Here is an 11349-nt window from a genome sequence, read left to right on the forward strand (position 1 = left end):
TAGGCAACACTAAAGAAAGCGTGATTATGAACCAAAAAGTGACGTGCTTAGGTAGCTGACAAGAATGGTTGCTATTAGCCTTTCAGCCACACTATGCCATGCCGGTATAAACTGGAAGTACCCATGAATGTGGCCAAAGCATACAATACTCCTCTTCCTCGTGCCAGGCAGCAATCTCATCCATGTGTGGCCAGGTTAAGAACACAAATACGGGCATGGATATTGCTACAATAGATTAGACCTGCTACACATCCATCACAAAAAATACTTCTGTAATGGTTATTTTGTAAAGCTACTTTGCATTCATTTTCTTTTATAAAGCAGGGTAAGCCTTAGCATCTGGAAGTGATCATAGCGTTTTGCTTAAAACATTTTTTTATATATATATATATATATATATATATATATATATATATATATATATATATATATCAAGGGATTGTATGTTTTTGGATCCTCTACATGTTTCATGCTGAGGTCTGAGTGGCATGGCACCCCCAGGAACATAAGCTCTATTTATCTGAACAGACATCCATTGCTAGCATTACTTTATTTTTTTTACTTTTATTCACTGGTGCTGCAGCAGTGCTGTTCTGGTGTATACACGGCATAGAAGCAGCTACATTGCGTGTGGCCTGTACACGGTTGGTTACGGTGAGCTAGCAGGACTATTATGGAGGCGGCTGGCTCCTCTGGTTCGCAGGATCTGGCAGGGTGTCAGAATCTTAATATACCCCCAAAATGAGACGTTCAGTTTCACCTGTGAACAAATTGATGAGATTCTGTTCAATGAGAAAGTGCCTGGCCAGGACCCTAAAGAAAATATTGAGGATATATATTTTCAACTATTTAAGTTGAAACGCCGTGAGATAGACTACATGTTGCACGCTTCATCATTATCAGATTATTACAGAGAAAGGAAAGTTCCACGTGGAATCCGATGTAGGAACACGCCTACTATTGAGAGAAACAATCCGGACTTTGTTAGAAAATGGGTCGGCATCTTGAACCGATGTGCATTGGACCTAATGGTCCTTGTTATTGATGAATCACGACGTGAACTAGAAAGTGCTCGTGTCAAGATTAAAGCACTGGAGAAAGTTCAAAAAATTGCTTAATGACCCTGCAAATTGGAGTTGGATCACCAAATTACAACATAATTGTGATCAATATCGCAAAGAGCTTGTAAAATTTAAACGAAACAAAAAATCCACAGTCTATAATGACTACGAAGAAAATACAGTGCATCAGTGGTTGTCTGGAGGTAATAAAAATGAGTGGCGGGGAACATCACGTAATCAAAGACGGAGACCATGGAATAAGAATCGTCACAATCCTGGTACTCCTATGAGTAACAGTGACAGCGAATTCTTTGTATCTGATTCTGATGATCCCAGCACCAGCACAAGTGTCCATTTAGGACAGGCCTCAGCAAGGGCAAAGCCTCAGGACGACCTGCCACCCACAGGGGTGGCCAAAACAAAAGGGGCAAGAAATGTAGACAAAAGGAAGATACGCTGATCTCCAATTTATCTAACCGGGTTCTCACAGATGCTGAAATGAGTGTACTACATAAGGGCCTGTCCTTTGTGCCAACAAACTTACATGATGACTTCGATTGGAAGCAAGACCAGCATAAGCTGGCACGCAAATTACGACTTAAGGAACATTACCAGCACAAACCTAGTCCTTTGGCTACATCTGGACTTGATGGCTTTATACAATCCTGCTATAGGTCTTCGTTTGACCCTGTTTCCAGCAATCCGTTGATTAAAACCTTTAACAGGTTACTTGATGAATCAGTATCTAAATTTGTGGCAGCACCTGCTAAGATACAATTTAATTTGTCCAAGGAAGAGTCTGTAGCTCTTAAAGATCTGGCGAAATATGAAGATATCATAATAAGGCCCGCGGACAAAGGCGCCCCGCCTAGTTGTCCAAAATCTAGACGACTACAAAAGTGAAGTTAAGCGCCAGTTGTCCGATTCGGATGTGTATGTGCAGCTTCCATATGATCCGACTAAGGACTACCAACATGAGCTGAGTGAAATTCTAGATTCAGCCATTCAGGATGGCTTGATTACACCAGCTCTACACAAGATATTATTAAAGAAGTTTCCTCGGACGCCGGTGCTGTATACGTTGCCCAAGCTGCATAAGGATAGTGCCAACCCACCCGGGAGGCCGATTATATCTGCCCGAGACTCTTTGTTCCAGAATATTGCCAAATTGTTGGACTTCATCTTACAGCCGTTATTACCACTTAAGAAAGCTTTCCTTAAGGACACTACGAGCTTGATCAATCTATTGCTTGGTCTCCAGACTGTGCCGACAGGCACGATAATGTGCTGTTTGGATGTATGCAGCCTCTATACCTCCATAAAACATGTGGAAGGTGTGGAGGCTATGCGTTTATTTCTCAATGATTTCCTTGATCCAGAAATCTTAAGCCATTACCTATTCTTGCAGTTACTAAAATTAACTTTGTTTAGAAATTATTTTCTGTTTGACAGTAAGTTTTTTTTGCAACTTCGCGGTTGTGCGATGGGGTCTGCCGTGGCACCCTCTTATGCAAACATTTTTATGTTTAATCTTGAAGAACAGATGTTTCTCAATCGCATAGAAGTGAGTCAGAATATTCTGCTATACTCCCGGTACATAGATGATATTTTCATACTGTGGACTGGGGGTATGGCAGAATTTGAGAATTTAATGCTGGAAGTTAATGGCTTAGATTCATCTATTAAGTATACATATGCTTGCAGTTCTGAAGTCATGAATTTTTTGGATGTGGAAGTTAGGATTACGAATGGTTCACTAAGCACTGAGATCTACTTTAAGGATGTTGACCGGAACACTTTTCTTAAGGCAGATAGTCACCATCCGGTGGCTTTAAAACAGGGATTGCCGCTTTCACAGATGATGCGCATAGCAAGGGTAGTGAGTGATCCTATGGTGATCTCCTCTAGGTTAGATGATCTCATCGTTAAGTTTATTGCACGTGGGTATGACTCTAAATTATTGTTTACCCAAAAGGAAAAGGTATGGAATATGTCCTGTTCCCAGTTGTTGCAACCGACCATGCGTCAGAGGGAGAATACTATCCCTTGGGTTAGTACTTACACAGTAGCAAGCCCCATTATCAAACGAGCAACTCAAGCTCTGTGGCCTATCATTAAGACAGACAGAGATCTTCCGTGTTTCAACAATATTAGACCAATGGCTGCCTTCAGACGAGGACGGAACCTCAAAGACAGGCTCGTTAAATCCGATGTTTCAGGTATGGGTAAAACAATTGGACCGAACATTTATGTCAAACCCCCTGGTTGCTACAGTTGCAGTAACTGCACCACCTGTAAGTACATGATTTCCTGTAAGAGATTTAGACCTCCACATCTAGAAAAATGTTATGATATCCATCATGTATTAACGTGCAGATCTAATTTTGTGGTATATGTTATATGCTGCCCCTGTGGCCTATATTATATAGGTCAGACGTCTAGGCCTTTTAGGGACAGAATGGCGTTACACCGTTCAGCCATTCATTTGTCTGGTAAAAATTTGGATCAACCTGTGGCACGCCATTTTAAGGATAAGGGACACCCTTTGTCCTCATTGCGATACTTTATGATTGATCATGTTCCGTTGTCCTTGAGGGGGGGGGGGGGGGGGGGTGATCGCCAGAAGTTGCTATTATTGGCCAAGTCAAGGATCTTTCGGCTCAACACGATGGTCCCTCATGGCCTTAATGATAAGATCAACTGGAATAGTCTGATGTAAAGTCCTTTTTTTGTTTCAGTTGTAGTATTAATATGATGTTTCTTGCCTTATATATATATATTTTTTTTTTTTTTTGCCCTATTTCTGTGGTTTATTATTAGGAGCTCTCTCTCTAATACCTATCGTGATGTTTGTTATTAATATATTGGTGTATCCATAGGTTGAATACAGTAATGTAGTATTTTTTGCCTTTATTACAATATGCTGTATACCCGTTCTAGCGCTGTTGTTATACGTATGCATGTGCTTTTTATTTGTATACGTTTTTAATATGGTGTTTTGTTTACTTTATTGTATGTTCCCAGATCTCCAGCTCCGCCTGCAGAGCACCAGTGACGATGTTTACTGCATGTGCCTCACTGGTGGAACGCAAGCCACTTGGTTGCTGGGACGACTGGGGGGTAGCAGCGACCAGGAAGTGCGTCATGTGGGAGGACTTCCGGCTGGGCGCCGCGCGGCGGGACGGTGAGACCGGGACCTTTTGCTACTTAAAGTGGGTGAGTTTACTGTTACTGTTGTGTATGATATGTCTTGATAAAGGGGCGTAAGCTCCGAAACATCGATTCATCTAGATCTCCGAGTGCTGTATTTTTTTGCCCGAGTGCCTTTAATAGGGGGGTGTGGGTGTGGGTGTGGGTGTGGGTGTGGGTGTGGGTATGTATATATATATATATATATATATATATATATATATATATATATATATATATATATAATTAAATTTATTTTTTTTCTCCTCCATCTTCCACAACATTTTCACTGTTAGCTATTTAGGATTTTCCAGTAAGAGCACCAATTCCGCTAAAGTAAAACATTACATAGTGCTGAAGTCTTTGAAAGTAATAACTCTGCCAGCTTTAAGCTTGCAGCCATGTGCTGGTAATTAAGATAACAGATGTGCAACTCACTAGGGAAAGGATACAACTTGGGCATCACAGAGTCAACACAGACTGTTTAGGGCACCCACAAAAGTTGGTAAACTCTGCGGTATCAAGTACAGCTGGACACTACACATGCCAAACGTTACACAATTTCCTACACAGTTAAGATTTAACTCCAATTACCACCCATTTCATCTTGTATTTCCAAAGGAGCTTTAAAAATGGCAGCTACATTGTCAGGCACACACCCACTGCTAACCCTCCTTTATCCTGGACTTCCTGGTGCCAGGAAGTTTCAATCTGGGCACCACAAAAACAGTCTCACACTGGGAGAAATCCTGTAACACCCATATTATGACCTATATTTTTAATATTCAAGCTAATTAAATATTTGGGTAAATGATTATTTGCATCAAACACCCAATAAATTGAATAAAATGTTCCCTGCCTCTGACCAATTGCGTCGGAGGAACGGTGGCCACATGGGAACCTTGTTCTGGTATAAGAGCCACAGACTCCTTAATTCCATGGCAAAGATCCCTATTACTAGAGACCCATGGATCCTTATCTTCTATCCCCCCATACCTAAAATCTAAGGGGTTAATTTACTTATGCTTCTATGAAATGTGGTGATGTTCCCATCATTTCTGTATTGCAGCCTAGAAAATGATAGCAACCAATCAGATTCTGTCTATGGGCATCATCAGTTTTCATTTTTAGAAACAGTCTTCACATAAACCGGCAGCAGCCTAAAAAACCATTGCATTTCATTGGAAGCACTTGGATCCCCAGTCTCCATTCAGTGGTTAAAAAATAAGATTTTACTCACCGGTAAATCTATTTCTCGTAGTCCGTAGTGGATGCTGGGAACTCCGTAAGGACCATGGGGAATAGATGAGCTCCGCAGGAGACTGGGCACTCTAAAAGAAAGATTAGGTACTATCTGGTGTGCACTGGCTCCTCCCTCTATGCCCCTCCTCCAGACCTCAGTTAGGATACAGTGCCCGGAAGAGCTGACACAATAAGGAAGGATTTTGAATCCCGGGTAAGACTCATACCAGCCACACCAATCACACCGTATAACTCGTGACACTATACCCAGTTAACAGTATGAAGTATAACTGAGCCTCTCAACAGATGGCTCAACAATAACCCTTTAGTTAGGCAATAACAAGTATTGCAGACAATCCGCACTTGGGATGGGCGCCCAGCATCCACTACGGACTACGAGAAATAGATTTACCGGTGAGTAAAATCTTATTTTCTCTGACGTCCTAGTGGATGCTGGGAACTCCGTAAGGACCATGGGGATTATACCAAAGCTCCCAAACGGGCGGGAGAGTGCGGATGACTCTGCAGCACCGAATGAGAGAACTCAAGGTCCTCCTCAGCCAGGGTATCAAATTTGTAGAATTTAGCAAACGTGTTTGCCCCTGACCAAGTTGCAGCTCGGCAAAGTTGTAAAGCCGAGACCCCCTCGGGCAGCCGCCCAAGATGAGCCCACTTTCCTTGTGGAATGGGCTTTTACCGATTTAGGATGCGGCAATCCAGCCGCAGAATGCGCCAGCTGAATTGTGCTACAAATCCAGCGAGCAATAGTCTGCTTAGAAGCAGGAGCACCTAGTTTGTTGGGAGCATACAGGATAAAAAGCGAGTCAGTTTTCCTGACTCCAGCCGTCCTGGAAACATAAATTTTCAAGGCCCTGACTACGTCCAGTAACTTGGAATCTTCCAAGTCCCTAGTAGCCGCAGGCACTACAATAGGTTGGTTCAAGTGAAAAGCTGATACCACCTTAGGGAGAAACTGGGGACGAGTCCTCAATTCTGCCCTATCCATATGGAAAATCAGATAAGGGCTTTTACATGACAAAGCCGCCAATTCTGACACACGCCTGGCCGAAGCCAATAACATGACCACTTTCCACGTGAGATATTTCAGATCCACAGTTTTAAGTGGCTCAAACCAATGTGATTTCAGGAAACTCAACACCACGTTGAGATCCAATGGTTCACAGGAGGCACAAAAAGGGGGCTGAATATGTAGCACACCCTTTACAAATGTCTGAACTTCAGGCAGTGAAGCCAGTTCTGTCTGGAAGAAAATCGACAGAGCCGAAATCTGGACCTTAATGGAACCCAATTTTGGGCCCATAGTCACTCCCGACTGTAGGAAGTGCAGAAAACAACCCAGCTGAAATTCCTCAGTAGGAGCCTTCCTGGCCTCACACCACGCAACATATTTTTCGCCAAATACGGTGATAATGGTTTGCGGTTACTTCTTTCCTAGCTTTTATCAGCGTAGGAATGACCTTTTCCTTTAGGATCCGGAATTCAACCGCCATGCCGTCAAACGCAGCCGCGGTAAGTCTTGGAACAGACAGGGCCCCTGCTGTAGCAGATCCTGTCTGAGCGGTAGAGGCCATGGGTCCTCTGATATCATTTCTTGAAGTTCTGGGTACCAAGCTCTTCTTGGCCAATACGGAACCACGAGTATCGTTCTTACTTCTCGCCTTCTTATTATTCTCAGTACCTTTGGTATGAGAGGCAGAGGAGGGAACACATAAACCGACTGGTACACCCACGGTGTCACTAGAGCGTCTACAGCTATCGCCTGAGGGTCCCTTGACCTGGCGCAATATCTCTTTAGCTTTTTGTTGAGGCGGGACGCCATCATGCCCACCTGTGGCCTTTCCCAACGGTTTACCAACAGTTGGAAGACTTCTGGATGAAGTCCCCACTCTCCCGGGTGTAGGTCGTGTCTGCTGAGGAAGTCTGCTTTCCAGTTGTCCACTCCCGGAATGAACACTGCTGACAGTGCCAAGACGTGATTTTCCGCCCATCGGAGAATCCTTGTGGCTTCTGCCATCGCCGTCCTGCTTCTTGTGCCGCCCTGTCGATTTACATGGGCGACTGCCGTGATGTTGTCTGATTGGATCAGTACCGGCTGGTTTTGAAGCAGGGGCCTTGCCTGACTTAGGGAATTGTAAATGGCCCTCAGTTCCAGAATATTTATGTGTAGGGACGACTCCTGACTTGACCAAAGCCCTTGGAAATTTCTTCCCTGTGTGACTGCCCCCCAGCCTCGAAGGCTGGCATCCGTGGTCACCAGGACCGAGTCATGTATGCCGAATCTGCGGCCCTCTAGAAGATGAGCACTCTGCAACCACCACAGCAGAGACACCCTTGTCCTTGGAGACAGGGTTATCAGCCGATGCATCTGAAGATGCGATCCCGATCACTTATCCAAGAGGTCCCACTGAAAGGTTCTTGCATGGAACCTGCCGAATGGAATTGCTTCGTATGAAGCTACCATTTTTCCGAGGACTCGTGTGCAGTGATGCACCGATACCTGTTTTGGTTTCAGGAGGTCTCTGACTAGAGATGACAGCTCCTTGGCTTTCTCCTGCGGGAGAAACACTTTTTTCTGTTCTGTGTCCAGAACCATCCCCAGGAACAGTAGGCGTGTGGAAGGAACCAGCTGTGACTTTGGAATGTTTAGAATCCATCCGTGCTGTTGTAGCACCTCCCGAGATAGTGCTACTCCGACCAACAACTGCTCCTTGGACCTCGCCTTTATAAGGAGATCGTCCAAGTACGGGATAATTAAAACTCCCTTTTTTCGAAGGAGTATCATCATTTCTGCCATTACCTTGGTAAACACCCTCGGTGCCGTGGACAGTCCAAACGGCAGTGTCTGGAATTGGTAATGGCAATCCTGTACCACAAATCTGAGGTACTCCTGGTGAGGATGGTAAAATGGGGACATGCAGGTAAGCATCCTTGATGTCCAGGGATACCATGTAATCCCCCTCGTCCAGGCTTGCAATAACCGCCCTGAGCGATTCCATCTTGAACTTGAATTTTTTTATGTATGTGTTCAAGGATTTCAAATTTAAAATGGGTCTCACCGAACCGTCCAGTTTCGGTACCACAAACAGTGTGGAATAGTAACCCCGTCCTTGTTGAAGTAGGGGCACCTTGACTATCACCTGCTGGGAATACAGCTTGTGAATTGCCTCTAGCACAGCCTCCCTGCCCGAGGGAGTTGTCGGCAAGGCAGATTTGAGGAAAACGGCGGGGGGGAGGCGCCTCGAATTCCAGCTTGTACCCCCGAGATACTACTTGAAGGATCCAGGGATCCACCTGTGAGCGAGCCCACTGATCGCTGAAATTTTTGAGGCGGCCCCCCACCTTACCTGGCTCCGCCTGTGGAGCCCCACCGTCATGCGGCGGACTTGGAAGAAGCGGGGGAGGACTTTTGTTCCTGGGAACCTGCTGTTTGTTGCAGCTTTTTTCCCCTACCTCTGCCTCTGGACAGAAAGGACCCGCCTTTTCCCCGCCTGTTTTTCTGGGGTCGAAAGGACTGTACCTGATAATACGGCGCTTTCTTAGGCTGTGAGGGGACATGGGGCAAAAATGCCGACTTCCCAGCTGTTGCTGTGGAAACTAGGTCTGAGACACCATCCCCGAATAACTCCTCACCCTTATAAGGCAAAACTTCCATGTGCCTTTTCGAATCTGCATCCCCTGTCCACTGCCGAGTCCATAAGCCTCTCCTAGCAGAGATGGACAGAGCACTTATTTTAGATGCCAGTCGGCAGATCTCCCTCTGTGCATCTCTCATGTATAAGACTGAGTCTTTTATATGCTCTACGGTTAGCAGAATAGTGTCCCTGTCTAGGGTGTCAATATTTTCCGACAGGGAATCTGACCACGCAGCTGCAGCACTGCACATCCATGCTGAAGCAATCACTGGTCTCAGTATAATGCTTGAGTGTGTATATACAGACTTCAGGATCGCCTCCTGCTTTCTATCAGCAGGCTCCTTTAGGGCGGCCGTATCCGGAGACGGTAGTGCCACCTTTTTTGACAAGCGTATGAGCGCTTTATCCACCCTAGGGGGTGTTTCCCAACGTGACCTATCCTCTGGCGAGAAAGGGAACGCCATTAGTAACTTTTTAGAAATTACCAATTTTTTAATCGGGGGAAGCCCACGCTTCTTCACACACTTCATTTAATTCTTCAGATGGGGGAAAAACTATTGGTAGTTTTTTCTCCCCAAACATAATACCCTTTTTTGAGGTACCTGGGTTTATATCAGAAATGTGTAATACCTCTTTCATTGCCTCAATCATGCAACGAATGGCCCTAGTGGACATTAAATGAGACTCTTCGTCGTCGACACTGGTATCAGTATCCGTGTCGACATCTGTGTCTGCCATCTGAGGTAGCGGGCGCTTTAGAGCCCCTGATGGCCTTTGAGTCGTCTGGGCAGGCACGAGCTGAGAAGCCGGCTGTCCCGCATTTGGCATGTCGTCAAATTTTTTATGTAAGGAGTCGACACTTGCACGTAATTCCTTCCATAAGTCCATCCACTCAGGTGTCTGCCCCGCAGGGGGTGACATCACATTTATAGGCATCTGCTCTGCCTCCACATAAGCCTCCTCATCAAACCTGTCGACACAGCCGTACCGACACACCGCACACACACAGGGAATGCTCTGACTGAGGACAGGAACCCACAAAAAGCCCTTTGGGGAGACAGAGAGAGAGTATGCCAGCACACACCAGAGTGCTATATAATACAGGGACTAACTGAATTTTATCCCCTTATAGCTGCTATAAATTATATACTGCGCCTAAATTTAGTGCCCCCCCTCTTTTTACCCTTCTGTAGTGCAGACTGCAGGGGAGAGCCAGGGAGCTTCCTTCCAGCGGAGCTGTGAGGGAGAAATGGCGCCAGTGTGCTGAGGGAGATAGCTCGGCCCCTTTTTCGGCGGACTTCCCCCCCGCTTTTTTATGGAATATGGCAGGGGTATTTATCACATATATAGCCTCTGGGGCTATATATTGTGATTATTTTGCAGCCAAGGTCTAATTATTGCTGCTCAGGGCGCCCCCCAGCGCCCTGCACCCATCAGTGACCGGAGTGTGAGGTGTACAAGAGGAGCAATGGCGCACAGCAGCAGTGCTGTGTGCTACCTTGGTGAAGACTGAAGTCCTCTGCCGCCGATTTTTCCGGACCTCTTCTAGCTTCTGGCTCTGTAAGGGGGACGGCGGCGCGGCTCCGGGAACGAACACCAAGGACGGGTCCTGCGGTCGATCCCTCTGGAGCTAATGGTGTCCAGTTGCCTAAGAATCCCAAGCTAGCTGCAAGCAGGTAGGTTCGCTTCTTCTCCCCTTAGTCCCTCGTTGCAGTGAGCCTGTTGCCAGCAGGTCTCACTGTAAAATAAAAAACCTAAAATATACTTTCTTTCTAGGAGCTCAAGAGAGCCCCTAGTGTGCATCCAGCTCGGCCGGGCACAGAAATCTAACTGAGGTCTGGAGGAGGGGCATAGAGGGAGGAGCCAGTGCACACCAGGTAGTACCTAATCTTTCTTTTAGAGTGCCCAGTCTCCTGCGGAGCCCGTCTATTCCCCATGGTCCTTACGGAGTTCCCAGCATCCACTAGGACGTCAGAGAAACAATATCTAACATGTTATATGAATGAAACAAATTACTATCCTCTTCCCTTAAATCTGTGTACCATTGAGCTTCCACTACGGGCAGAATCACATATATTCAATTTAATAAATACTCCCCCCTCCCCACCCCAAAGTGGCACATAGCTTATCTATTCTCCCTTCTCAATTTTGACACCAGACCTTTGTCCCATAAAAATACCTTGTGTATCTATTCACTAAAGATT

The sequence above is a fragment of the Pseudophryne corroboree genome, chromosome 2, assembly GCF_028390025.1.
Source record: "Pseudophryne corroboree isolate aPseCor3 chromosome 2, aPseCor3.hap2, whole genome shotgun sequence".
Lineage (NCBI taxonomy): Eukaryota > Metazoa > Chordata > Amphibia > Anura > Myobatrachidae > Pseudophryne > Pseudophryne corroboree.